Here is a 25,305-nt window from a genome sequence, read left to right on the forward strand (position 1 = left end):
TTATCATCAGCTGAAAATCATGTATGAGTCGCTGCATTGCAGAAACTTTATTACGTCGATTTTTACACTAAATCATTTTAATAATGATTATACGAGTACATATACATTTCATGCTTAAGTATTAATGCTTTATGAAAAAGATTTTTAATGCCTGTTTTATTGTTCTGGAATTACTAGCGCTTCAAATGTAATAAAAATTTGCTTCATTTGCTTCAAGCTTACAGTTCATTACTACGAAGTGCATTGTAGCTTAGAGTAACATGGAAATTCAGATATCCTAATGTGCAGAGAAAACAATTGTCTGACCGCAGCTGTCCGTTAACTTAAAACAGATGTGGAAACTACTAGGGTGAAACAGGACTCTGCCCTCTGTTAAAGCTCGTGAGGAACATCGACTATCCTATTGATCTCACTAATTAGTGCAGAGTTAATTATACGCATGCCACTCAAATTCTCCGCCGTAATGCTAACGGTGAATCGCCTATCTAAAGAAGATTTAGGAGTCAGATTCGCTTGGAATTAAGCTTCTGGGATTAAGCTTATTTACTATGCATTATTTCACTGAATGAAAGTACACTAAACCACAGATTTTGTTGGGCAGTATATTTTATACTAGATAGTTAGTTATGGAATATAGTAGTTTTGATGTACTATATACACTCTCGTATAAACTCGAAAAATCGCGTTAATTTAGGAAATGATTTTATTCTAATCGTATCTAACGCTTTTAAATCTCTAGTTTAGTATTTTTTTAAAATTATTTTCGCTATTATTTCTATTAACAGATGGTTTTACTACCTCGTCTCTCTGGACTTTCTTAGGGCATAAATATATTCGTAAGTTGGTTTTTCACTTTCATATTTTTTGCTCCTGATGAAGATGGACTTTGTCCGCCTTCAAAATCGATAGAGTTTCTATTCTATGCTAAACATCTACAGCTAACACAGGTTGTTGCTTCACTTTTTTACTGGCCCATGTATTCTTATTTTTCGGCAGCTCATCGTTTCTTAAGATTTTTATGCTACCTTATACAAAAAAAAAAAAAATATATATATAATTTCACATAAGCTTTCACTAAAATTATTTAGAAATGTACAAAATTCGTAACAATATGTATTTTCTTTTATTATATGTAAATCATGCAAAAACTATAACTTTACATTTATTAAGTACTTTGTTTTACCTATATATTTAATATCGCACATAGTATTAAATAATTTTAACTTTACCCTGAATGAAAGGTGCATTATTAACTCGGCACCAAGCGATCCGAAATCATGAACATGAGGAGAAGGGCTGGATTTGCCACACCCGAAATAATAAATTCCATTAATTAACATACATTCTAAACTCTATTAATTAAATTCTAAATTAAAACACATTCTAAATTCCATTAATTATATAAGCATCAGTATAAATATGAGTTAATATAAAAAGCAATGGATTTTAGAATACTTTAAGGAATATAATAAATGAAATACTTTACTTAGTTATTTTGCACTTCTCTGATATATTAAGCTCATACGCCCCATACAAATACTAATATTACATTTCTCACACAGAAAGCGCGTCTTTATGTCCTTTCTCTTAAGGCAATCAGCGCAACTTTTATAAATGTGTTTCATCTTTTTAGATGATGGTTCGACGTTAGAACCTTCTGAAATTAATTTTTCTTTTAGTTTCAAAGGAAGCATGATTTATTTCCGTCGTTGATTTGTGTAAATTCCACTAGCTTCAGTCTTATGGATTAAAAAAAAGAAAGCCTATTCTAAACTGCTTATATGGCTGTTTTGTTAAAATGGTCCGTGCAGTTATCCGTGCATTAATTGTTGCAAAATTTAAATTCCAGAATAAACTGTGGTAGACCACCGTTTCGATACTCTAGCTGAAAATATGCTACTGCAACTTCATCGAAAGCATCTACTGTCCCTTTGGTTAGATTATAAAAATAGATAATCTCCGGCTTTTTCAGTACTCAAGTAGATTCGTCATTTATATTATATTTGTACATAGTTGATAATAGGACAACACTTCTGTTTTTCCTTTGCACATTTTTTCTGATAATTCCGAATACAATTATTTTAATCTTTTATAAGTTCCTTTGCAGGTAGCAGAAATCCCATAGACCAATCATCTACTGTCAAATGCCGTCCAGAATTGTACAATGGTTCAATCAAACACTTTACAATTGCGATTGAAGTTGTTACCAATCAACCAACTCAAAATTTTTATGCTATATTTGGCAAATATTTTAGGCATGTATTGTCTAAATGCGTATCGCCCCTGAATGTTTCTAATTTTTTATCAGTATTTACGCATTCACCTACAGCGTGGGCTTCCTGATAGTTCTCAACCAATTTTTTAAAAAACTGTCTTATGGGAGCCAGTTTATATACATCTTTTCTACTCGGATGATTTCGGATATCATCAAACCGAAGGTATCTTTATAGGAAAAGGAATCATTTACAGGACATTGTTATGTGGAAAAGATCCATTGTATTTTCATCTGTTGCTCACAGAGCTTTTACATTGACATGAGAGGATTTGTGAAAAACCACATATGTACAGAAGTCGCAAAAGTGCTTTGATTTCACATTTATCTGTTTCTTATGCATCGCGCTCATGTACAAAACGCTCCTGAATAAAATCAACGCAGATATTTGTCGATGAGTAGATACCAGGAATCCAATGGTGTTGATGCATCGTTTGAGTAACCTGTATTTTTTGCAATTTTGAAGATAATGTTTAGAGAACTGTAATTCATTGGGAATTTGTGTTTATTCCATATCAGGTCATTTTCACCAACATAATTGTCATCACTTGATTCATTTTCTAATTCAGTGTTTGTATTACTTTCTGTTAAGAATTATGAATGCTGTTATATTCTTCCTCCTATTTTACTATATTTATTATTTATCGAAAAATTTTTCCGAGTTTTGAGTTCATTTCGTCTTTCATAAGAAAAAAATTACATTAGTCAGTAAACACTAGACTTATAAGTTCCTTTTATTCTCGGTTTACAAATGCCCGTTACAATTGCAAAAATATTTTGAATTTCAGATGTCAATACTTATATTTAAATAGTGAGAGAGGCAGTACATGTATAATTCAAATTTCCATTTAAGAATTAGGAAATTCAAAATTGAACTAAAAAGGAAAATATTTGCTAAATAACAATTATAGATTTATCATCTTATAAAAGACTTACGAAATCGAAAGCGCTTACAAAGATTAATTCTTTAATAATAATAACTGATTTTGAATACAAACCATTTGTCTGTACTTTTGCATTTACTATCGAAATTTCGCACCAGGATACAGTTTATTTAATATACAAAAATTTTCAATTCGAAAGAGTGTTTTGGCCTACTTATCTATGACTGTCACACTTCTTCTTCATTCAGTATATGGAGTACATCATTCAGCTTTGTCTTTGATAACTATAACTTCTCGTGAAATTTTAAATGTCTGAGAAAAGCTCGAATGAAATTTGAAATTTCATATTTTAATAATACGTAAGATTTGTTTCTGAATTCCCTTAAGCAGCGGAGATGTGATTTTCTGTTATCACACAAGTTATGAATCATCATAATGACAACTAATTAAAACGGTTTTATTTCAAATCTACTTCTGAGTTGGTGTAACTTTACTTAGTAATTAAAACGAGGCCTTAAGTCGTCCTATTGTCTACACAATTGCAGCAATTAAATTATGGAATAGTTTCGATTCGTACATAGCTATTAACGACAAAAGAATTTGTAAAAACTAAAAGGCTCTGTAATTATTCCAGGAAATTTTTCTGCTATCTACAGGATGATTCAAAACTAGAGGAACAAACTTCTAGGAGGGGTAGGGTACACCTACACGACTTAAAATCTCATAGCAATGCAGGATCGACAATCCAGGCTTAACCAGGTAGGGAGGATATTAGTGGCTGCCTCAGAGAATCTATCGACAGCCACTGAAAAATATGAATACTTCGCGATCGTAAATTGACATTTAAAAACCGTAAGCTTAAAATAAGTCATGACCTTCCCGATAATGAAATTGCCTAAATTTTCTGTCTAAGTACCTCTTTCACAGATTTGTATGTCTAAGGGCGTCGTTCGCTACACTTGAAATCGGAATACATCATTAGACATTTAAACTTCCGATTTCGTACGGAGATCATGGAACAATTTACAAACCCGTGTCAAACAATAATATATTGAATGGGAAAATCCACTACAACGGATGGGCTGCGGCACGGTTGTCAGCCGAAAGGTATATGAACAGACACGGACTAAATTACCGAATGCTATAGAATTTGCACCGTGGCCTGTTTGAATACGAGAAATTCTGAGATCAAACTACAATCTCGTTGACAATTGCAACCAAAATCTAACTTTTTGATTCTGCTTTCTTTTTTTGGATGAAGCCATTTCCTGTCATTTATTCAAAACAATGTTCATGTATGGAGCCACGACAACCCATGAAGTATCCTCCCACACGCTTCCCAACGATGATTTTCCTTAAATGTATGGCCGGGAATTATTGGTGATTAATTAACCGGGCGATATCTTTTAACATCCTGTTTAGATAATGGGAATTATCGTATTTTTCCGGAACAGGTACTAACACAATTACTAGACAAAGTTCCCTAAGTCTGTTCGATGTGCAATGCGTTATCATGGATAAACGTGCTGTGTTATTAGTCTGTTTGGCCTGCAGTGCATTATCTGGCTCGTGCAATGCGTTATCACGATTGGGTTTCAGCTTATTTCGCGCATGCCGCGCGGGATTTCTTGATTCTTTAATACGTTTGCATATCAGTGGACTGGACTTGGAGGGCACATTCCACAGCCAGAACTATCCAAGATTTATCTAGCCTAGATTTCTTTTTAAGTAATTCATTGAAAGCGATAATCTACAAAACACGCGTTAACTGTAACACCGACCTCACAGCAAGAATCTCTGTAGCAACTACAAACGTTAGCGTTATGCCGGCTATTATTGAAAGGTTTGACAGTCCATGCGTCGCCGTTGTGAATGAAGCCTGCTCATGCAGACTTCAGTCACATTGGCGACACAACGGTGAATAGATGGAACATTGAGCACTTTGTTGGACTTAGCTATGAAACTGAATTCGTACACGTATCGTTAATTCCCAATAAGTAAAAAGTTTTTCCATCCATTATGGACTTGATGTTCGTTCATCTTTGTTAATTCTACAGCTGATCAGAGGTAGTAAGAAAAGAATTTGTTGGATTTTATCGTGATCGCAAGCTGACAATTAAAGAGCATAAAAGTAAGTCCTGACATTCCTGATGATGAATGTCCTCAAAATTTCGTAGCGTAACGTAGGGCATGGAATGTAGGACATTTTGAAATTTACTGGGCATTTTGAAACGACGCATTTGCGTAGTTACCACACACGTCTGACGGATGCCCGGCATATTTCAAACACTCAATATATACACTTGATAAACTTCAGACAAATTCATTAGAAGGAAAGTAATGAATATTTTTAGCTTATGATTGTTAAATGTCAATTTTCAATCACGATGTAATCCTAATTTTCTATCCTAATACCACTGGGGGGGGGGGACAGTCAAAGGCTTTCCTGCAACAGCTCCTAACAACCTCGCCTATCTCTTTAGCATTGTATTTCCAATCCTGCTTTGCTACGGGATTCCGAGTCGCCTATGTGTACTTCTACCCATCCTAGTGTTTCTCTAGTTTTTAAACACCCTATATTAAATTCGAGGTTCACCTACTGAAATGCTTACTTTTATCAATGAGTTTCTTATATTAAGACATTTTTACCTTTGTTATGCATATTAAGAAATAATTAGGGCTTAATAATATTAATGATAATACAACGCTACAAAAATGTACGCATAAATTCACAATTAGCTTATATAATATCCACGATAGAAAAAAAAAAGAAGATGATCATAATGAACCTTTCTTTCACTATTCAGTACATCAAATACGTCTAAGAAAAAAACAGAAGTTTTGCATTTATTAAGCTATAAGGTATTTCTCCCGCTTTCCTAACGTGCCTTCGTGGTTTAGTGGTCAGCACACTGAGCCGTTATTTCAGATGTCCGTGGTTCGATTCCCGGCGAAGGCGTTGCTAATTTTTCATCTCTCCGATCTCCAATAAAATTCCTAATGTCTCTACAGTGGCGCCCGAATTAAAAAAGGCTGTTGGATGATGATTCTCCTCACCCAGAATGTGGAGATTGGGTCCCCTAAAATCCCCAGTCGCCCTTCAAAAGGGGAAGCATATAAGGTATTTCTCCCGCGTCCCCATTGTCCCTTCGTAGTGCAGTGGTTAGCACATCGAGCCGATATTTCAGAGGTCCGTGGTTCGATTCCTGGCGAAGGCGACTCTAATTTTTCATCTCTCCGGCCTCCAAAAAACATCCTAATGTCTCTACGAAACATTACATCGAAAGAGGCCTTTTTTCGTTCAGACACATATACATGCTTCGAGGGTATTTGGGTAATATCCTTTTGAGTTAAAAATATTTAAAAACAGCATGGATTTCTGACAGACATTTTCGCATGCAAGAGATATTTTTTCTGTACAGTATAGCCATTGTACGCTTTGAAATCGTTGATTATTTTAATAAAAATTTCTTTAAAGTTTTACAAACTATCAAATAGACAGAAAAACAAGTTCGAGCGGAGGACTACGTTGCTTAAAATTTGATGGATATAGGTACCCTTGTTTCTTCACAGTGCGAGAAACATATATATGTTCATACGTATTCTTCATTATTTAATCTCTTTAAATATAATACCGTGTGATAATATCTGGTGGCAATAAGTTGAAAAGTGATTCAACGTTTTCACTGATTCAACCCAAAACGCCGTTTTGACACTAATAACCCTTCTGGGCTAATATTCCTTGGGCTAAAAAAAAGTTTGACGACATTTACTATGACACAAATAGTACTGTTTTTCACTTTATAGAGCTTTTCAATTATGCTTGCCAAGTCTGAATAAAGCTTGTAACAGTTAGATTTTTAATCAGATAAACAGACGAACTTTCAATATTCGACTGCACTGAAAATCAGTAATGAAAGTTTATAAATTTAAAAAGAGGAAACCATAAATATCCTGCTTTCCCCATAAAACTTTCATCTAACAAAGGACTCTCTTCGTTGTGGTAGAATGAACCCAGAGAAAAGACAGACTTCGAAAGACGCCCGGCAACATTTATGGTGAGTTAATGAGGGATGTATTTGAGAACGAGACATTGTTCACTGGGCCTCGTTTTAATGGCTGCCCCTAATGAATGGTAGGAGGGAAGTTACAACTGTTGTCCAGAACTTGCTTGGAAACCTTTCAGGGAAAAGGTTAAAGTGATGCAAGTGTAGGATAGATGGGAATAGAAACTAGGTAGAGGTGAGGAAAGATTTGATCTCTAAATGAGAGTAGGTGCTGAATATTTCATTCAGTGCTTCGCAATAAACGCATAAGGGAACATGTTTCAACCGTTTCATTAAAACTGCTGAATTACGCGATTGTCAGATAGGATTTTGTTTGACTCCAATGTGTTCTTATCTGAATGTGTCACGTGCAGTTGCTATTGTATTTTGCTTTCGTTCTATAGCATGCAGAATAAGCTAATTAATAATGAACGACTGAAAATTGTAACTGGGAACAAATACAGAAGGAAATGTGTTAGTGTATCAAAAATACAATGTATTGCATTACTTAAATTATATTGAAATTATGATATAATTATATTCTCAATAAATTTATGATATGCACGAATATTACTATGCAAGATTATTGCAATTATTTCATTACTGCTTTCAAAATATGTATATAATATATAGTATATGCGAAGATTGTAACTCTTTGTTCATAATCATAGCGTATATTAAGGTAAATATTCGCATATATTTGTTCTTACTACTTGTTCGTATTTTAGGATACATCTGTTTGTGTTGATCGTATGATATGGCTTATATGTTTTTGATTCCCATAATTAGTCTATATTATTTATTTCTTACTTTTACATCTGCCTGTATATATTTCTTTTTTACACTTTATCATTTATAATTTGTAAGTAATTACTTCATTTCATATGCTGACGTAGTTTATAATAAATTACATGCAAGTCAGTTCCTGTAACCGTTAGAATTTTACAAACACTAAAAGCTGAACTCGAGGTATTATAGATTAAATTAGGATGAGAATAGACATAATATGACGTATCTAATCAAATTTGACGAAATTTTGGAATATTTCAAGTCATAATTCTGGTGAAAGTAGGCTTCTATGGGATTTTTCATTAAATTTTCAGTAATCATTTTGTCCTCACAGATAGTTCTATGCGAAAAAATAAGCAACAGCATACAGAAGATGCCGCAGTTCTTTCTAACTCAGCAGATGTGTCTTATAATAGTGCTTTGTGTTTCCCGTTTCCATTTTTAGGCTTAGTAAATAAGTTCTAAGATCATTACTGCGCTGATCTAAAACTCCGTCATTAAGAGTTTCAGGCTGCAGATTGTCTTGTAATTTTGTAAAGAAATTTACTTTCTTAATTTTGTTCAAAGGAAAATGAGAGTTTAGAGACCCAAACGTCACTCAGAGCCACATTGAAAGTGTCTAAGCTAGTTTTTTTCAGATACCTACTCAGGAACTTAATACAAATTGTAAAATAAAAAATCTGATATGCACATCACATGACTTTTTGGTATTCAATTATGCGCACTTTTGCTGCATTTCATTTAAGCTTATTTCCTCCAATTTCATTACAGATATGTTTCTCATTCAATTAACACAGTTTCACTTCTTGACAATGCAAAAATACATAAAACCTGAAAATATCTTTATTAACAATTAAAAAGTATAGAAAAAAGGATAAAATCCCCCAAAGGGGCCTTTTTTTAAACGTTTTGTGTGTTTTATTTACTACCTTTGTGTGTTTAGAGTATATTGGTGAAAAACATATTCGATACAATTTTCGATGACTGCTACATTCACGAAAACAGTAACAATGGCAGTATTCTTTACCAGCTATACATTCTGATACGTACATGATTTATACATCGAATTTGACGAATACTTTAAAAATTAAATTCAAGTGAACTTATTATTTATTTTACACTTTTCTAAAATCAATGATATAATGCAGGTACCTTTCTATTTATTTATTTATATTTATTGAAATTTTATTTGCTAGTAAATTGAAGACTAAGTGTCAGAAATGGGTACCCTAGATGAAGTAACTAAAAGTGCGTGCAAACTAGCAACATAAATTAGTGTGATTTAGGTAAATGCGCAGTGCTGTCGTTTAGAAGGCCATATAGTACCTTCTTCAGCTGTGATTGAGAAAATCAGACAAACAGAGACATATGCTTATGTGCGGATGTGTATTATGTGAAAGCGAAGGAACATGGCTTTGTTTGCATTCAAGCATATGGTTCTGTTCATCTAATGTTCTCACTCGCAGCTGACAAAGAACGGGTAATCTGACTTCGTTAATATATTTCTATATGTTTATTTATGTTGCGTCAGTTCCTGTTGAAAATGTATGAAATATTCTTATTAAAAAGGAGGAAATTGTTTCCTTTTTCAACACTTTTTATTTCTACAAGCATCACATGTGAAAGAAATGATTTGAGTTCTATTTGTAGCAGACATTGTCTTCCATATATATAATCATTGTTTGATATTTATGCAAGCCCTTATAGTAAACCTGTAACAAATTAGACCTAAGTGATTTCCATTTTCTTACATCAGTTTTGAAAACATTTATTTATTTTTTTGCAATCAGTTCCTTCTAGAAGTTGCAGGAAGAGAGTGGTGATTTTATTTTTTTTATCTCATCCATAAAATATCTTTCAGTGTGTGTGTGTGTTGCTTATAAACCTGAAATATAAAATATATAGTGAAAAGAGAGAACAATCTTAAAATTAGAAGCAATGATCGCAGGTGGATTGTAGAAAAACATGGCAACTCTAAAAGCACCACCTATTAGTTGTTCTAAACAACTCCAGTCGCAACGATACCAGTACAAAATTCTCAAACATTGCTCTTAATACTAAAGAAAGACTACTGTATGAATATATTTACATACTTGAGTATAAAATTATCCGCCATTTTGCATTAATATTCTGATATCTGATCAAATAATTAATACGAAATCTTGCATCTGCAGTCCTCTACCATATTACAAATAAACTTAGAAGAGATCTAGCAAAATGAAAACCAACTCACCAAGCTGCCTTATACTACATCAACTTAATAATGGATTAAATGTTCTTCAAAAAACATAAAAACTAGTTTTTCACCAAATTTAAATGTACTAATTCCTTATATTAAAAATCAATGCTACGTGTAATACTTGTGTAACTGATAATTTATATGATCTGAATAAATACAAGCTATATGTGTCTAAATGTTAAGCGACTTCGTCTTACTGTAAAAACATTTTTCTTCAAGCTAGAGTCAATAAAATATAATAAAATGCTGAATTATTGTTTTCCTTAGTTCATTATAGAAATTAATCCAAATTAAATTTTACTCAAAATGTGCTAAGATATAGGCTAATCAAATGAATTAAAATGAAATTCCACCTAACATGCCATTTTCTTTATGTAACAATAAAAGTACAATATATTTGGGGATATGTGTAACAAGCGTATTATAAAGGTTAACTTTCATGTTACGCAACACATAGCTGAAATAATCATACCGGAATAAAATGTACTGGATGTACACAAAATTAAATAATGCTTTAAAAGATATATTATAAAATACAGAAATTACATTGGCTATCTCATTAGCATCCTAATAAAATGGAGCAACAATTAGTAAAACTTCTGCAGACAGACCTAAAAGAGTTGGAATCTATACAAATAATAATAAATTATGTATGTAAAACATTCAAGACGTCCTGAAGCATTTAAAGAAAACTTAATAGCTCACTATCAGTACAATTCCGGCATTTCATAAGGCGCAATTTGAACAAGAAATCAGCATCCAAAACTACTTAAAAACTTATGACATTGTAAGAGAACTGTTCATTAAAAGACATAATGCATTTTGCAAAAAAACTCGAAAGCTAGCAATCGAAATACTATATCATTATGAATACAAGCCCACTAAAAAAGCGATTGACAGGTCTTTAGAAAAATTCTGAACCGAGAATTTGGAATTTATGGAACGGAACAATAATCATTCACATTTAACTAAGTTAACTGCAGCACAAACTTCGTTTCAATTTTAAAATTACATAGTTACTCGAAAGTAAAGTAAGTATATTTTAGAATATATTTTAAGAAATAAGAATGCAAGTAAACTGATGAAAGTATATTTCTCATTAGAATTAATCTGATGCTGATTAGATTGAAAAGTAATCTATCTAGTTAAAATACAGTATTTTACAATGGTATAGAACGAAAAATTAGGAAAAATCAGCGATAAAATGATATCTATTGGGTTTCCAGGCATACTAAATTTAGTATAGTAGATGAAAGCCTAGGCTGAAATCGCTCAGCTAGATATGCCTATTATAATTAGTAATAATTATTTAGTCACACATATGGTAATTACTTGTGTGGTTACATTTAGTTATTTAAACAGCGTATTAATACTATATAATACGATAATTAAACTCCGTCCTCTCATTCTAAATTTGCCACAATATTAGGTTACTGAATTTTAGAACTAAAAGTAAACTATTCTACATTGTCATTTCAATAATTACAGTATTTCCTGAAACTGTGGAAATTATAGAAAGCAAAATTGATAGGCTATCTAAGATATAAACGTTTCAACAATTTTCCTCATTTACCAACACAAATAGAACTTTGATGATTCGCCATGATAAAAACAATACAAATTCTAATCAAATTTACTGACGAATTGTACTCATACATGAAGGACATAACTGCAATTAAAAACATTAATTAAATTAAATGAGCAGTTTATCTTGTAGAGACATTAGGTTATTTTTAAAGCAGAAGTGATGAAAAATGAGCAACTCCTTCGATGGGAATCGAACCTCGGACCTCTGGAATACATACCCAACATGTAGACTTCTACACTACGAAGGCACGCTAAGAAGGCGGGAGAAATATTTTATATACTCCCTCTTTTAAAGGGCGATTGGGGTTTTATGGAACCCAATCGCCAAATCGTGGGTGTGGAGAATCATCATCCACCACCCTTTTAGTTCGGACGCCACTGCAGGGACATTAGGTTATTTCGAAGCAGGACAGGTGAAACCAAGCAACGCCTTCGCCGGTAATCGAATCATGGACGTCTTGAATACGCGCCGAGCGTCTAGACCACTACACCACTGAGGCACTCTAAGAAGGCGAAATAAATTCTGTTTAATCTGATGCGCTGTTAGCACGTTGTTAAGAGAGCTGGCAGTTATGGCCTTGAGTCCAAATTCATACACTGGAGATGAAATATATGTTTGTAAATGCAAAGTACTTTTGCGACACTGGGAAAGACTTGAAATGCTGTTAAGCCAAAAAATATTTTCTAAAAGTTAAGACAAGAGAAGTGGAGAGAGAGGAAACTTTTGGATCTTCTCCAAGAAATGTTCTCCATCAAACCTCGAGCAAGTCTGCATAATTGCCAATATCACCTGTGAGGATACTGGAAGCCCTTCGCATGTGCAGCATTATTATTACCCAATTTCTCTTAGAAAGTTCTCCACGAAGGTACTCCTTTACTTTGGAAGATGGCCATTAGAGGGCCGTTGTCATAATCACACAACCTACTATAGTCAATCGCTAATGATAGGTGCACCACGTACTCTCTCAGTCACGAAGAATTTGTGAACCTGACATAGAGTATTTTTTCATGAATATTAGTCACCAAAATGTATCGAAAGTGTTTAAATTAAAAAGAACTAATACATTCAGTAATAACATGTTATTTTTTATGGTACCATTCAAAATTTGTAATACCACCACACTGGATGGTAATATAAATTTAAACACATTTGAATTTCATGTCTTACTGAGACAGGATGATAAGCAAGTGCATTACAACAATATAATAACCTTTCAGGTGTTAAGGTAATTGGGCAAAGAGCCTAGTTTTGCAGCATTTCCAACTAGTAATAGTTTTTAATCTAACCATCACATATTGTTTTTCACATAAATGTAGTATATATTTTACAAAACCGAAAAGTAAAAAATTATGATGCATAATCATAATTTTATGCGCCTAAATCTGCTGTAAAATCAAGTTAATTATTAACATTTAAGCTTACTCCTGGTGATAAATGAATAAATACACGTTTCTCTCATCGAGAATCAATCGGGAATTCATAAGAATGTGCACCCATGAGAAGAAAAGCAGTTTGCAATGTGTAAACATAAATATGAGAATAAAATATATGACATATGGGAAAAAAACGAAAAGTAAATATGAAATGTCTGAAAGGAAAAAAAAACATTACTAAAGTAATAAACAACCATATATTTATATGTATTTGAAGAAATACAAGGAGAAAGAAAACCTTAAAACTTAAGGAATTTCAATATTTGTCTAAAGAGGGCTTAAAACGTAAACTCCTGTCCTATCGTTGCTAAATATAAAAATTTTGATTTTAGTAACGAATATATATAAATATGTGTGTGTGTGTGTAATTATATATTTATAATTACAATTACGGAAGTAGCATGAAAAGTAACACAAAAACAAATACTAATTAATAAAATAAAACAAAATACTAACAGTCATTCAGTTTTGAAGTCATTTATTCCCCCCTCCTCGTCCGGAGCGATATAGTGAGAAGTGTGAAAAATGAAATATGTCCACCCCGGGATTCGAGCCACATACCTTTCTAGGAATTTGTTACACTAAAATAGCCATTTCAAAGTCCGAATGACTCTTCCTACTCTAAAGTAAAAGGTTATAAGTTTGCAAGCTACCAGTTACACTACGAGAGAACGCAAAGTAGAATGCGATAATTCTTTATATTGTCACACTTACAGGGCGGTGGAGAGAAGCACAAGACACAGTCGACCAGGTAGATATGCTGATGAGTTATCATCCACCACGTGTTTTCCTGATTCAATGCAGAGACTGTATGTCTACTCGAAACGGGATAGTAAAATAGTATTCCAGTACTTGTTGGACGTTCTACCGATATTACTAACATAGCGCACATGGAGGTATACGAGATTTCCCTAAAAATGGGCAGAGAAATTATTCATATATATTACTAAAATTCTATCGATGTTGCACTTCTATCTTCGTTAACTGCGCTTAAAAATAATTTTCAGGAAGTGTTAAGGAGGGTAAATGGCCATATTTAATTAACTAAGAAGAAGAAAATTTACGAATCCACCTAATACATTCATGATGCTAATAAACATAGTAGATATAAATTCTGATATAAATTTACACAAAAAGTATATGTATTTTCAATAATAAAACATAATGTTTTTGCTTTACATACCTTATTCGAGAGGTTCAGTCTCGAGTCCCTGAGCGAGCATTGCACATTTTTCACATCTCCTGCTTCAAAATAAATTAATAACTCTATAACTAAACCGAACTAAAAGGTGATGGACGGTAATTCATCATCACCAGGAGTTGGAGATTCGATTTCCTAATTCCCAGTTTCTCTTGAATATATTTTCCCTCTTCTTCCAGCATGCCTACGTGGTGTAACGGTGGCACACTCTGCGCGTATTCGAGAGGTTCCGCTTAGAGAATCGGCGAGGCCACTGCACATTTACCACGCTTTTGCTTCAAAATAATCTAACGATTCTACAGCCTCAATATCTTTCTTTTCTTTATATTTAAATCCATGAGATTTTTCTTTCTGTAAAATGAAGACTGCAAATTACAATCTCTTCAAACTGCACTTCATTGCACATTTCATCTTTTCAGAGTTTCGCAGAACATAAAACATTATCTTCTTTTGTAAATGATTCAAATCGAAAGAATACTAGATACCAGTTTCTAAACTTTCTGCTAATTGCCAAAAGACATTTCCGTGGAATATATTATCGTTTTATTCTATTCCCTGTGGATTTCTCCGAGTCGTAACAGGAAGAAGAGTCTGAAATCTTGGAAATATTTTATATTACGATTTTCCCTGGACACTTGTTAAAGGAAGCAAAATAATTTTTGCATCGATCGGTGCGTCTGAAATGTAAATTAGTCTTTTGGGATAATTTTCTTTACTTCGGTATAATACAGTGGCGGCAATTTCCTAACGATGTTTGGATAAGGATGTCACTGTCCCATTAGACTGCCGTATTTTATCCTCTAATAAAATGAAGTCTCAGTGCATTCTATTAGTTTGTCAGGATATTAAAGAAGGGATAAAGCGAGATGACTTTCATTAATAAACGTTTGCGTTTCTAAAAATGTCAAATACCAGTAGGGAACGTGGCTTAAGAGCAAAGCTTCAAGATTCTATTCTTATTTCAAATTATTTAAGTTTGTATTTGTTGCTTTTAGGAAAGCACATTTTCTTTTCTACTAGGTGATCCTATCGCAACTATTAAATGCTGGATCTTGAATAACAGCATTATAGCTAATGTAGTAGATAGTTTATCTTTAAAAGATATTTCTTTAAAATTTATTTTGCATATTGCATCAAACTTTGGAGAAACAAACAAAAAGTAACTAATTAAAGATTCTTCTGATAATCCGAAATGTAAACGAGGTTGCGCATTTGGTATCTTAGTAATTCAGATCTTAGTAATTCTGTATTTTTTAACTCTTCCTAGTTGGTTTAGTTAATAATTGAAGCCATTAACTTTGATTTCTAAATTCTGACCAAAACAATAAAACTACATCAATATAACAAACATACTATCTTCAATTTAATTGATTTGCTGTTGATTTGCTTGCAGGTTTATAATTATTTTACGCTTAGAATATACGTAAGTATATGATATTTACTAAGCCAGTTTTGCCTCCATATCATGAGTTATAACTCTGGTAACGAGTAGTGTGGTTAAAAAGTTCGAATCGTCTGATTTGCTATTATTCTTTAATTTCCCTTGGCTCTTCAGTGGCAGAGGTAAAGTTGACGGACACTGGAGTTCCAATCCCAGGATACGAGGTAGTTGCATGGGAGTTTTCGTAGTTTTCCCCGTATGTAATGTGCGTATGAGCCACTTTCCCTTAGAAATTCATCTACAAAGGCATCCCTTTAGGCAGATAGCCCTCCAGTGCTTTGGGATAATCAAATAAACCAAACCAAACATTTCCTCTGTGCATTGAGAATGACACATATTATATAGTAAATGAGGAGAGAATGGCTGCTTCCTCAAACTGTCTATTTCTAAATACCATAGTATAGAAAAGGGGAAAATCTGAGGAGAAAGGATTGATATAAATTTTGTGTTGTATTATTCTTATTACAGTCTAATGAAGAATAATGAAGTGCTTATACGAGAATTAGTATTACACAGTTTCCGGCAAAGCAGTCCTTATCTGCTAAGTAGAGGGGTGACTTCAGAAATGAATTTCTGAGGAAACTGCCACATCATACGTAGGGAAACGTAAAAAACGCTCATGCCGCCAACTATTTACCCAGGACTTGAAACCAGATCGAATTTTCAGTGTGCAGCAGTTTTACCAACTACCAACTGTTGGGCATCTGATTTATATAATGATTTAAACAATAAATTAAAAACATAATAAAAACACTTTAGAGACTGCGGATCTGCAGTGAATCAAGAAACTATACATTAAAATTTTATTATAGATTTGTCATCACCAAATAACCGTAAGGCGTTCAAATATATGCGTATCATAAAATTTGTAGGAGAAAGAGAGACGAATTTAGTGATCAGATCACAGTCAAAATCGTAATCTGAAATAACGTTTTTAAAATATGCTACCTTTAGAGAAGAAATTGAAATAATAATATTCTATTGTTGTCGAATTAATCTTGTAACAGCATAACTTCCTGTACTGTTTTTAAACATAACTTCCTGTACAGCTTACAATATCTGCCTTGAAAAATCGCATTTCTTATAGCATCCCTGCAAGGATCACTAAAAGTTATATCATTAACTTCTGTTATTATCACTTCTAAATTTCATAATTTGAAACCTCCTAAAAACCACTGGTCATAAAAATTTAAAAATCAGTAACATAACAACATAGTAACGGAAATTACGATTTGAATTAAAACTGTTAGTTGATAAAGACATATTAAAATGAGAAATTGTATTTTTTCTATCTGTATATGATTATTCCATTGAACTTCATTAATTATTTTAAACCCTCAAAAAGTGACAATTTATCTAAACGAGTCTAATCGGTCCATTTTACTAATGTGTAAGGAATTGTTTCCTACCTTACAAATCGCCTTTGTGGTGTAATAGCACGCACGTCCGGCTACCAATCCAGCAGGTCCGAAATTCGAATGCCCGGAAGAGTATTGCTCATTTTTCAGGTTTCTACTCCGATAAATACCTTACCTCTCTACAAGTGACACCAAAATAAAAATTTAATGGAGTATAATTCATCACCAGCAGCATTTGGTGATTGTATCTCCTCCTCCTCAATCATCTTCAAATGAGCTGATTAAGATAGAATATATGAAGATGAATATGACCATACTGAATACGATGATTCTCTCGCACATACACGAGGTCAATGTATTACGGTTTAATGCACTGGTTTTGGCACTTAGCCTTCAGTACTAGATTTTGTTTTAAATGCCCACCTTGAATCTGGTGTTGGCAAACTCTAAATTTTACAATTCACAAATAGCATAGCGCAGTTTTTTAGGTCAGCCGCTCTTTTTGCTCTCTTATGAGCGAGTGCACAAAACCGTAATACAGTGAGAGTTTGATCCTGGTTCGAATCTCAGAGAACACGAATGACTAGAAGGGCTCTTTCGTCATGCTTTAAAGGAAAACAGGGCAGGCTTCTCTAGAAAGTTCTCCATAACGCCATCCTTAACCTGACGTTAGATAGCTCTCGCGTGCTATTGATTATTCGACCCAACAAATTAGTCCTTTTATTACCGTCTCTGGCTCTAATTCTGTGCAGGTTAACATAAAAATACCTTCACGAAATCATCCTTCCCGATAGTGGGATAACCCTCGAGTTCTTTGGCATAATCTACCTAATTTAATCCCAATCCCTGTTGCTTAATTGATTCTAAATTAGAAACCTTCTAGTCGGCAAAATGAAATGTGGTTTTATGATCTTTCGAGTGTATTTCATGAAGTGTTTTGAAACAGTTTGCTATTACTTATCATTATTTAAATGACTTTTCTATGTAATCGGTTTATGCAAATTTGCTAAGGTACGTTTGTTGTAAAAAAGGATTGTAGTTCTGTGTTTTTTTGTATCCAGGACGGTCTTAGTGCTGCACAACTTCCATTTGATTATAATTTTAAATTTCGTTTAACTACTTTACAAAATTATTTGTGTTTAAATATATTTTTACTTAGTATCTCTGAAACTCTTATAAGTTATGAAAAGAAAGAAAACCTCTTGGTATTATTATGAAAGCATATTAATGGAAGCATAATTAAGCCAATCAATATCCGTTGTCTCTCATTTTTAGATTTATGAGTCTTAGTTTTGTATAGTTTTCCATCGTACCTTGCATTTAATTTCCTGACATTCCATTCCAAGGGAATAGCAAAGAAGAATTGATTAAATGTTCATTTTGTTTCCTGTTTTAATATATATATATATATTAATTTTTATCCTGCATTTAATTTCCGGAATTCTGCTCCGGGATGTTTGCATAGATTTATTGTTTAAGTTTCTATTTCTAATTAACTAGCGTTAACTTTGATTTCGTACTTACAGAAAGCATAAAATATATGAGGTTTTCATTATCTTATTTGTTATTTTTATTTTTAAGTAATATGTCATCTTTAAACTTTTTTCTTTGAGATTTTGTTTCTTTGAAGAAAGGGCATCTCATTAAACGATATAATACATTTCCGTAGTAAAAATCACCTTTTTCACATTATCTGCACAAAGATTCCTGAAGAGTGGGGTACCGTTAGAGAAATAATTTTATTCATTATTCCAGAATATCATTTATACCTCATAGAAGTTTTATTGTTTAAAAATTAAGTAGTGAAGCTCAAATATAATAACTTTTATTTAGGAAATATGCAATTTGCTTTCATCAGAAGTAAAATAACCTTTAGTGGTTGTATTTCTCCTATACAAACTACTATATGGTAAAACATATGGCAAAAAGCACGTTGAATCCCCATGTCAACTTCTGCTTTCTGCTTTGATGATTTTTTCATATCGATTTAGACATATAATTTTATTAATCTGTACATAAAATATCTTTAATATAAGAAGAAAACCAAATAACATTATTTATTTATTAGCCTAAAAGGGCTATAAGACTCGAAACACGGTTTGCGTTGTTTCACATTAATTTATTGTTTCTCTTTTCATTTGAGTCTGTTACCATTTTTATGAAAACGTAAGATATTATTCTTTCATATTTAATCTGTCTGTTATTAGTTAACAAATTAAATTATTTAATAGATAAAGTCATTAGGTTTCTTGAAGATGTGAAAAATGTGCTGTGTCCTCGTCGCGACTCAAACCTGGACATCTCGAATATGTGCCGAGTGTGGTACCGTTACACCACGAAGGCTTTACCAAAGGAGGGAGAAATTCCTTACAAGACTATTAACGTTTGAACATTTTAATCTGATCGATTTAGATAAAAATGCTTTAATTCATTATAATCTAGTGAAAAGTATTATATATTTTTATAGGATTGCATTACCTACTTTTCAGCTTTATAAATATACAGAAGATATATAACATCTTTATATTAGTCTAAACGTATATTCATCTAATACCCTGCTAAATGTTTCGCTACTTCATGTGGTCCAGCTCTATTAATGATATCTACTGATAAATCATAGTAAACTTTAGAAGTGTCCTTTTGGACCTTCTTATAATCTGAACCCTTTCGGACACCTTTTAGCCCAAAAGAGCTATTAATCTCGAAATGTAATTTCCGTTGTTTCACTCTAAACAGCGTATAACTTTTCAAATTATTGCTACCAAAATTATCGCTCTATGGTGCTTTTAAAGATATTAAATAATGAAAAATATGCATATGCATATGTATGTATGGGGGTGTTTCTTGCATTGTTAAAAACAATGGTACTTTAGAGTTATCGAAATTTGAATAACCTAGTCCTTCACCCGAACATGCGCACCTAGAAGATGAATTTTGGATTCTTTTCATTAAGATTTCATATTTCTTAAAATTTATTGAATTTTTGATTACCAAACTGAATGATCTGAAAGCGAGCAGTAGCAGAACAGGTCGAAATTAAGCTTTTTTATTTCCCGCATGAAATTTGGATTTTCGCATTGATTTGGTAAGACAAAAATCTTGCATTATACTGAAATCACACTGATATATGAATTAATTTAATACAATGTTGTAATTTAAGGATAAATATTGCGCAGTGGATAAACATTATCTAGCAAAATATTGCGCCTACAGATTAGTCTAGTTAAGTGCTGCGTATTCGTAGATTAAGAAACAATACTTAGAACTAAGCATTTATGAATTTATGATATACACCGGATAAATACAAGCACCTGTTTAAGCACGTTTCTGGTTATCCGCTGTTGAAGTGCTGACGGTATGAAAATTTTTATGTTTTTTTAATCATTTTTAGCCTAAATAATATAACTTTCAAACTTCTCTTGATAAGACTTTTATAAATAGATCCCGAGTAAAGTATTACGTACTATAGTTTTAACCGTATATTTACTTATAATGAAATATTTTTCAGAATTTCTTTAAACAATTCATTTGGCTGCAAGGACCAGGAAAATTTACGGCAACCTTTCTTGAAATAAATGGTAAAACTACGATCAAAAGTTTCACGACCGCCTGCCTTTAAAGTGCTCCTCGAAACCGCCCTTTACTCGTTTCGAATGCACATTTAGTGCCACCTTATAGCTTGCTGCAAAATCAATGGCCCTGTGCAAGAACGTTCTTTCTCCTGGCTTTTCTCTAAGAATAAGCAATTGCGCCCAAAAATGGGAATAAAAAGAACAATAACGGTTCCAATACCGAAGTAACAAAATGGTTTTGCGAATATATAAGCAAGATATAAAATAAAAATTTATTCTTAAAATTTACGTAACATAATTTTAAAATAATGCTTTGTTCAGAAATATAGCTAATAGCATCGAAATAATTACCTTTAAAAAACAAACAAAAATGAATAATACAATTGCTATGTGGGTCAGTACTGACAAGCGGTTTTATTAATATTCCAAGAAATAATCACACACATAATTTAATGTAAATAAAACTCGCTAAACAGGTATTGTACCTTAAAATCCTATGCCATCAAATACGATGCGATAAACTTACGGATTACTTTTTTTTTACATTCCTTGCATTAGTCGTAACTATAACTCAAATCTTAAGTAGCTGAAATTTTGATGAAAATGACGCTTTTGATAACATTCTCATTTCTACTACAAGCTTATTAATTTTATAAAATATCATAAATATAAATTAATACTGTGGATTTGAGCAACCTAGCAAAATAATTTAAAATATTTTTCTCATTTCAAACAAGTATCATATAACCTTAGGATATAAATTATACTGACAGGAAAATAATAAAAAAAATCGTAATCAACTTTTTATTTGAACAGTAAAATGATAATTAAGAAAAAAAATAAGAAGATAGAAGTGGGGACAGTTAAAAAGAAATACGGTTTTATAAAACAAGCTTTTATTTAAAACTCATATGATAATAATCGAACTAAAAAGAGGAAATTAATTCATTATAAAGTTTAATGGGAACAAAGGGTAAAAATGTGTCTAAAAATTCATATACAATTTTATATGACGAATAATAAAGTCGTGGAGGGCTGTCAATAAATATGTAGTGATAATAGTTTACACTTTTAACAATGCAATTCGATTATTAGATTTTGTTATCTAGATGACTACTAATTTATCATTCATAGTATAAAATGAATAATTAGATATAGCTGAATTTCGTAAGGAAAAATACTTAATTTCCTGTTCCCATTAAAAATTGACAAATTATTTTTCTTCTCCGCAATTCAAAAATTATTTTAAACTAATAAACGCTTATTTTATAACTTATATTTTTCATTTTTTTATTTTAATGAGACGATATCAATTATTTATTGAATTGAAAAATCCTTCTTCAATCCCGAATTTCTACTAACTTCGCTTTTTTTTTACTTTCAATAGTTTGGTTACGTCAAATAGTCGAAACAATCTGATGCTTTTCTGTCCAGTTTGCAGGTCTAGAGCCAAGTGCTTTTGAGATGATTTTTGTTGTTAAGTTACAATTTAACAGTTTTAATTAATTTGCCAAAAATGCATTATAGCATGTGTGTCTACATGATATAAAATATTTTATCTTGTGAATATCGGATACCAAATTATGCAAGAAAAGTGCAAGCAGCACATCTTCATTCTGTTCAGATACGTGGACACTTATATACAGAATATTATTATTAACAGAATTAACAGAAATATGCCTTTTAGTTTAACCACGAGGAAAGTTTAGGATTTATGTATATATGGACGATAACACTTCATGACTTTCTCAAAAAGACAAGAAAATTGCATTATTGAAACATGTGACTCTAGATATGTATTTGTTTGAAGAAGAGGGTTAAACAGTTATTTTTCACTTAAATGGAAATTACAAATCCGCAAAGTTTCTTAACACTTTTTACAACGAAATTTATAAAAACAGTTCCAACGGGACTGTTTTTATACGGGATTTGGGGGACTGGAGGGTTCTGTTAATATAAAATCTTATTTGTTATAGACAAAGAATATTTGTGGTCCATATTTAATGAATTTTAACAAAGAAAAGAAAATTAATATATGAACTTGCAAAATTCGAAAACATTTTTGCATAAATAACATTGTCATGGTCTCAGCTACAAATTAACAGCGAGTACTGTTTAATCCAATACGGAAATATCATTAGTCAAAATAAGCACTATTCATACTTTATACCTTAAATTTCGTAGTTAATTTCTAATTAAGATAACAAAATATATGAATTACAGTCTGTCTGCGTCTGAAACGTCATTCGTTTCTAATGCTTCCCTACATACTCTCGGAATTTCACCCCATAATCGGTAATTTGTTCCTATTAAGTATTTTTTGCTAAAGGCTTTGAACTTGCTTTTCTTACAAATTTTCTGCACTTAAGTTTTTCAAAATCTTTACTTACTAAAGTATAGTTAGTTTACTTCTTGCTTTCAATTGTCTTTTATATATACCACCACACTAGATAGTCTATCCCTCTTGATTTATATGTATTCTTTTATTTCTTTTTGATATGGATATATATATATATATATAGTGTAGATGTAAAATATAAAAGAAAAATACGATGGCTTTGCTCTTTGCGAACCAGCAACCTTTAATTAATTTTCTGCAATTCAGGATCGTCCCCTAACCCAGTACTTTCTAGAACATTCGCACCTATTACATAACCTCCTCATATAAATGCTGCGTCATAAGTTTTTCTACATTTTTCTAGAAGCTACACTGTTACATAAACTTTCATATAAATGCTGCGTCATAAGTTCTCCTAAACAGATGCCTTCTCGCCTTCGTCCTGCTAACGCTTCCGCTATGCTCCTCTTTCTTTGTTAGAACGTTATGACGTATTAAAGTTTAAAGTCAGTCGTATCTAATAGTTCAATTACTGAATAAGTTATTTGATTAACTTCATCTGGAAAAAGTCATCTGCTATAAATTAAAATAAAGATATGCTTGCTGTTAAAAGTGAAAAGTCCTGAGTCGTCATTTTTCTCCGTACTTCAATCATCCCAGCTTCGTCAACCATCTGCCAGAACGTGTAATGGAATAGCCTCACCATTCGCCCACGATGTGTTGGAATAACTGAAAACATTACATATATATATATAAATATATATATATAGTGTGTGTGTGTATGCTTATATGTCAGTATGCGTAATTAAATGTATTTGCAAACCCAAAACAAAAGTTTACATAAATTTATAAACTCAACAAGCTATTTGTAAACATTTGTCAAACTTCGCAGATTGGGAACCGAATTTGCTTTCAACAACACAAAACTAAGTAAACGTAAAAGAATAAAACAATTGAAAACTGATTTTGATTTCAGCTTTCAGAAATAGCACAGTTAATAAAATCAACTTTCCCTTGAGTTCAAGAAGAAATTATTTTAAGACGATAGTTTAATTTTGAGCCACCTGGCTACCTGCAGTGCCTACATTTTTAATGAAATATTCAATTAGAGAAAAACTCTTCAACTGGCAACAAGATATATAACGGGCAATCCCAGAGATGCTTTACGACGGCTATCTTATACTTAAATTCATACCGCTATCTTATATTTAAATTCTTTCCTTTACCTAAATATTTTCACATTTATATATTCTAGTGGAATAGGCGGAACAACAGAAATAAAGGACCTATTTTAATGTAAGAAATAATATGCTAATTAAAATAAATCTTACAAACCTTCGGCGGTAATTTTTGCAATTCATCTGCGGACCGAGTGTTTGAAAAGCTCGTGTGTAAATGTTTATTTGCCCTATATTGTTGTAGCTCAACGGTTATTAAACTTGAATTAAAATATGGAGATATGTGTACTAAAATGGGGAGGAAGTAAAACGGCATGAAAGCCGGGAAAAAAAATTAAAGTGGGAAATTAGTTCACATTATTAAGAATAATAAATTCAAATATTTACAATAACTTAACCATAAAATAACTCAAAACGCTTACAAACTTAACAAATTTACAAAATTGCATTCCAGACATTATTTCAGAAAAGAGAAAATGTAAATATGAATAGCAAATTCTGCTCGTCTGTCATCATATTATAGCATTTAAAATACAAATACTTATTTGGTGTACTATAATAATATTTACTATTATAATTAAGGTTTCATGACGCATAATAGCGTCAAGTGTAATTAATCAAATCACCAATTTTTTTCCTTCCCATTACAACGGTCGGTGAATTTCGGACAGTTGTATTCGAATTCTGATAAAGACTAAAAAATTCGAATCACTACCCAATTTTTTCCACGCATTCAGTTAGAAGCCATATAGCGTATCTGAGCTTCGTAACTTAGTAAAAACGCGAGAAGCAATCGTGGAAGCTCTGGAGAAATATTACTGCGGGCTTGACCATGACAAAAAAAAAAAAAAAAAAAAAAAAAAAAGATTTCTAATCATTGGGCAAGAGGTTTCGTGTGAAAAAAAGATGTAATCTCATGGGGCAGAAGTTTTAGTGTGTAGCAATGCATGACTAAGAGCTGGAGTT

This window comes from Stegodyphus dumicola, chromosome 4 (genome assembly GCF_044657685.1).
Source record: "Stegodyphus dumicola isolate Sdum_Otavi_A_Nest chromosome 4, ASM4465768v1".
Taxonomy (NCBI): Eukaryota; Metazoa; Arthropoda; class Arachnida; order Araneae; family Eresidae; genus Stegodyphus; species Stegodyphus dumicola.